Source organism: Azolla caroliniana, unplaced genomic scaffold (genome assembly GCF_043228905.1).
Source record: "Azolla caroliniana isolate FFs.n. ecotype wild unplaced genomic scaffold, voAzoCaro1.0.p SCAF_1, whole genome shotgun sequence".
NCBI classification, from domain to species: domain Eukaryota; kingdom Viridiplantae; phylum Streptophyta; class Polypodiopsida; order Salviniales; family Salviniaceae; genus Azolla; species Azolla caroliniana.
Window position 1 is genome coordinate 9687099 of NW_028230436.1, and position 5412 is coordinate 9692510.

General features: G+C 36.7%; 1 pseudogene across 1 annotated transcript; it reads left to right on the plus strand.

Annotated features, from left to right (window-relative positions):
• Nucleotides 1–231: 231 nt before the first annotated feature.
• LOC147868890 (ferric reduction oxidase 6-like) lies at nt 232–4732 on the plus strand (annotated as a pseudogene). Its single transcript, XR_015532371.1, has 6 exons — nt 232–537; nt 808–1042; nt 1231–1561; nt 2110–2395; nt 2518–3311; nt 4530–4732. The product of XR_015532371.1 is annotated as a ferric reduction oxidase 6-like (transcript).
• The last annotated feature ends 680 nt before the right edge of the window (nt 4733–5412 follow it).

The following is a 5412-nucleotide window of genomic DNA, read 5'->3' on the forward strand; positions in this document are numbered from 1 at the left end:
AGAAAGGAAGGTACACACACATTGATAATCACAGTCTATATCTATCTATCCATTTTTGGAAATTCTCCAATATGTGGGTGTCAAATGAAGTTCTATATGGATGGATGGATGGATTGATTGATTGATTGTGTGTGTGTGTGTGTGTGTGTGTGTGATTCTCTTTTCACTTATTTGTTTTTCGGGATTTTCGTGGATCTGATACAATTTTCGATATGTGCTTGATCTAGCTTCGATTCTCGTGTTTCAAGTCATGCCATTTGTTGTGGTGGCTATACTCAGCTTCGTTGTGATCGAGCTCCGAGCATTCATCAAAACAGCGAAAGGTCATCATGAGGGTGGTCGTGCTAACTGGTTCAGCATGAAAGCCTACCCTATCCTCATCGGCCGGCCTTTCAGCGTTTTAACTATGGCGGAGCTTCTCACTATCCTCGGGGTATTGTTTTTGGTGTTATATCACTTCGGGCGGCTCAATCAAATAGCCTTCGCTCAGATCAATGCAAATCGGACAACATATCGAAGACCGAAAACAGCATCCCTGTAAGCCTCTCTAAACACAAATACACATACAAAAGCATAAAGATGCTTCATTTTATATCTACGGATGCATTATGTAAAACCTATATCATATGTATATATTTGGCTCATGAAGTATGAGGATATTTGGCTCATGAAGTATGAGGATATTTGGTATTAATTCAAGGTGTAAATCCACATCAAAAGATTACAAAAATGAGCTCTTATGTACTCCTGCATTAAGAAACTTAGGGGAGATTAATGCATAGATTAATGGCTGATTATGAAATTTAGGCCTTGGGAGAAGTTGCACTATGCTGCCCGCTACGCGGGTACCGTGGCAATACTGCCCTTCTCACTCCTCTGGATCCCAGTCTCTCGAGGCTCTCCGTTTTTGCGTCTGGTCGGTGTTAGTTTTGAGCGAGCGGTTCGATACCACATGTGGCTGGCCACGTTGATGATGGTTTTTCTCACTTTCCACGGACTAGGCTACATCCTTTACTATGTGAAAACAAATCAAGCCAATGAGGTAAGACGATCTAGTCTCTCTACTCTCCAAACATTTTCTTTCTTTCTAGACATTCTCCCCAATGTTGTAGCTCATAATTGTGAGTTCCTAAGTACACAAATGATGGGATCATTGCTGGAAATTTGTCTAGAGACTTCTTTTGCTTACATTAGTATAGAATGCCTCATTGATTTGGCATTTGATCCTAGATCTATGGATGGGAAACCGGAAGGAACACCGTTGCGGTACTGGCAGGTCTAGTTGCTTTGATCATAGGAATCATTATATGGGCAATGTCAGCCGAGTATTTCCGCCGCCGATTCTATGACTTGTCTTTCATCATTCATCATCTCTAAATACCTTTCTTCCTCTTTTGGCTATATCACGTCATCTGGACATATCACTTCTTCATCATCCCGGTACTTCTCTTCCTTGTGGATCGCTTCATTCGCATGGTCCAATCAAGGCGGCTTGTCGATGTACTCTGCGCAAGGCTTCACAAGTCCGGTGCTGTGCAGCTTATGCTTCCTATTGACCCAGGCAAGTCAAATTTTATGAAATAATTTGGTTCTTATGGTTATGGCAATAGGCAATATGTATTGGTTCTGATGAGCATATGGGCTGACCACCATGCATGGTTCTTTCGTGTATATAGCTAGCTATGAGTACATGACTATGCATGGCTCTATTGTTTATATAGCAAGCTATGGGCCCATGAATATGTATGGTTGTTATGCATCTAAATGAATGAGTGCCCGTCCATGCATGATTCTTATGTGTATTTAGCCAAGATTCATGTCGAATAGGAACACTTCTTCTATGGTTGCTTGGCTTTGGATGATTCTTATGTTTATTCTTTTGGTTATATGGCTACATCCATGGATTTTATGTTTATGTGTTTGAGTACACTAACATGCTTTGATAGTATTTGAAAATGGGCCACATGACCTTCCTATATTCTTGCATGGGTCTTATATAGCAACCTGATCATGCATGGTGCTAATGTATATGCTTACGTAGCCGATGTTGTGTAGTAAGCATATGGCATATTGCATCGAAGAACCCATCAAAAATTTGTCATTTATCAGGGTTGTTCTACAATGCCCTATCGAAATGGTGCATCGGGATTCTTGGCCTCTCAAGACTACAATGGCACTTTTTCAGCACGTTCTCCACTCCATTGGATGAAAAGAAAATGGTTTCCTTTATTATCAAGCCTCTAGGGGGATGGACAAACACTCTTTCCAACCAATTCCACGTCCCAGATGAACTTCAATACGAACATGATATTCAAAACTCGCCACAAGCTTGCCCTTTTTCATTCAAGGCACGAGTTGAGGGGCCGTATTCAAATGAATCAGACTTCTATTTAAAGTAATATCAGTAATCCTTCTTAATTCTTTCATTGTTTTTGTTTATTAACTCCGATTGAACATCATTTTAATTATGTTGATTGATTTTGTATGTTTGTATGTTTGTATGTGATGATGAGCCAGGTATAAGAGACTCATCCTTATAGCTGGTGGTATAGGGATATCTCCATTGCTAGCCATAATTCAAGACATATTACATAGATATCGAGCTCTAAAACCAAACTCTAAGCATCTTCCAAAATCCATTATAATTTACCATTGTGTCAGAAAACCAGACGAGTTGTGCATCTTAAGTAGCATAAATCCTCATCAAATCCTTCCGGATTATGAGGCTTATGGATTAAGTATCGAGGTTCATGCTTATATAACCTCCAAGAACATGGATGATTATAGTGGAATAGAAGGAAGGGAGGTCCTAGACATGGTAGAGCTATGGAAACTCCCAAAATTGTATCCATCTTTGGTGTATTGGCCTCGTATGTTCTACCCACCAAATAAAATTGAGCCTCGAGGAATATCAAGTATAAGTACAAGAGGGAAAACAAGATGGGTAGCATCGACAACTATTGCTTCTATTGTAGGGTACTTTGTGCTTTCTGGACTAACAAACACTTACATTATCAAATCATATAACCATAACCTTAGTAACTATAATCGTGCACACTTGGTGGTAGCTTACATTTTCCTGGCAACAACAATATTTGGTGGGTTTATTGTTTTGATGTGGTTTATGAGTATACTATGCTCAAAGAAGAATATGCTCCCTTTGCAAGAAGGTATGAGGTTAGATATTGGGAAGGATATGGAGATGCATGAAAGGTTGGACCATGTTGATTATGAAGCTTGTGGTAGACCGGTCGAAGAAATTTCTTTTTGGGCTGGAGACTTGCATTTTCACTCTCGACCCAATTGGAGAGGTAAATTTGGTATATTGCTATAATATGATATAAACTTGAGTTATTGTGTAAAGCCAATATATTGGGAACTTGTGCTAGATTTTCAGTGAGCTAGAGCAATGGCTTGAAGTGAAGTGCTAGGTAGGGTAACTTGATTAGAGAGGTGGTATATCAATCCCAAGTATTGTTCAAATTGGTTGGGTCATGACATTGTTGAAGACACAATATGATGTTATATTCCTTTGAGTTTTCTAGAAATTTGGTGGGTGAGTTGTCAATGCTTCTTAAGGAGGAATATAAATAGTGCTTAGGTGACTATTGAGAAGATATTGAAATTAAAACACACGAAGAAACCATAGGAGGAAAAGTTAATGTGTAATAAGATAATATCACTTTAGAGGTAGTTTAGACCCCCTTTCTTATAGTTGTTGCATCTAGGAAAAGTCATTTCATTGATAATTTACATCAGTTGGAAGGTAGTATAGTTCAAAACTAAATTAGTAATGTTCTAGGGAGAAATAGTTACTTGTATTCCATGATAATGGAGATACAATAATTCGCTAGATTGCCAAGGATTCCACACCAATGGAGATAAGCTACACAAGAAATGTGACAAATTTGAATGTACATGCATGGAGAGAGTACATCATGCTTGGAATTGCTAACGAACATGATCATGAGTTTCTATATGAGTTAATTTTAAGGGAATGGAGTAATTCCTAGGGACGGTATTTGTGAAAGTTGGAAGTATCAAACATATCTAAAATAGGCGTATGAATTAGTATCTCATCAAACTCTACATGCATCCAAAGCAGAATTGATGACGCTCGACCTTTGATTTAAAATAAAGAGGTTTATGAATTAATAAGGTCATTAATGAAGTAAAGATGAATAATATTTACTTTCTAATTAGATGTATTGTAATTTTATTTGATCATGTATGAAATCCATTTAAATTGAACTACCCAATTGGTATAGGATCTTATATTTTTAGAATTTAATTGAGCTAGAATTAGAACTTCCTTTAATGAGACGGTTGCATGTAGATTATAGATGAGTCACTCTTAACATTATTGTTAAATTACTTGTTTGCCTTAATTCTTGGGTTGCCATAAATTAACATATTGTAGTTAGTGAGGACATTCTTTCATGTTGATGCAAGTCCTGCTAACCTAACTTTATGGTGCTCGATCTTTCGACCCAAATCACTCTCTTATCAATATTTCTCTTTTTTTGCAGAAGTTTTCAATGGATTTACTAATAGATATCAAGGTGAGTGCATTGGTGTTCTTGTTTTTGGATCAAAAAGCATACAAGAAGATATTGCAAGGGAGTGTAGAAGAAACTCATGTCTAAGCATAGTTGCATATTTCTCAGGAAAGGGTGATATGTTCCATTATCACTCTTTTAGTCCTCAATTTTAGTTAATAAACATGTTTCATGACTACACTTCAAAAATGAATGTAAAAAAATATTATATGAAGTATTTTAACGTCTTACAAGTGTAAAATATATCTCATAATAAGTGTTGGCATACCAAAAATGTTGAGAGGTGAGACTCATCGATAGGTCATGAGCTATCTCGGATTTGAAGTTTGGTGCTCAAGCTATAGGCACAAGTTGATATTACAAACAATTTCTTTTCGTGGCATAATAATTAATAATCGAACGGCAAAAATAGTCTTGGTATGAATGTAGTTGTGCATGTTAAATATTGCTAATATTTTAGGATTAGTCAAGTGTTATTTTTTGTTGGCATCAATCTCTTGCATTAATGAGCTCATCATTGTGAATGTCATATGTCTAAATATTGTTGACATCATTTTAGGTTGGTTTTGATCACTTGCATTTATATGCTCATAGACCTATAAGGTCTTGTGTATTTAATGTCACATGTTCAACATAGATATCAAATCTGATTTGTCCATATAATTGAACATCTAGTACACTACAAGGGATTGTAATAAGGTTAATCAGTAGTAACTATAGTTACCCTATAGTTGGTGCTTGTGTTAATAACTATAGATACCCTATAGAAAGTTTACAATTAAAGTACATTAGTATATACTTATTTTACAAAAATCTAAGGTGTAGGAAGCTTCCATGTTGTAATCATGTGATC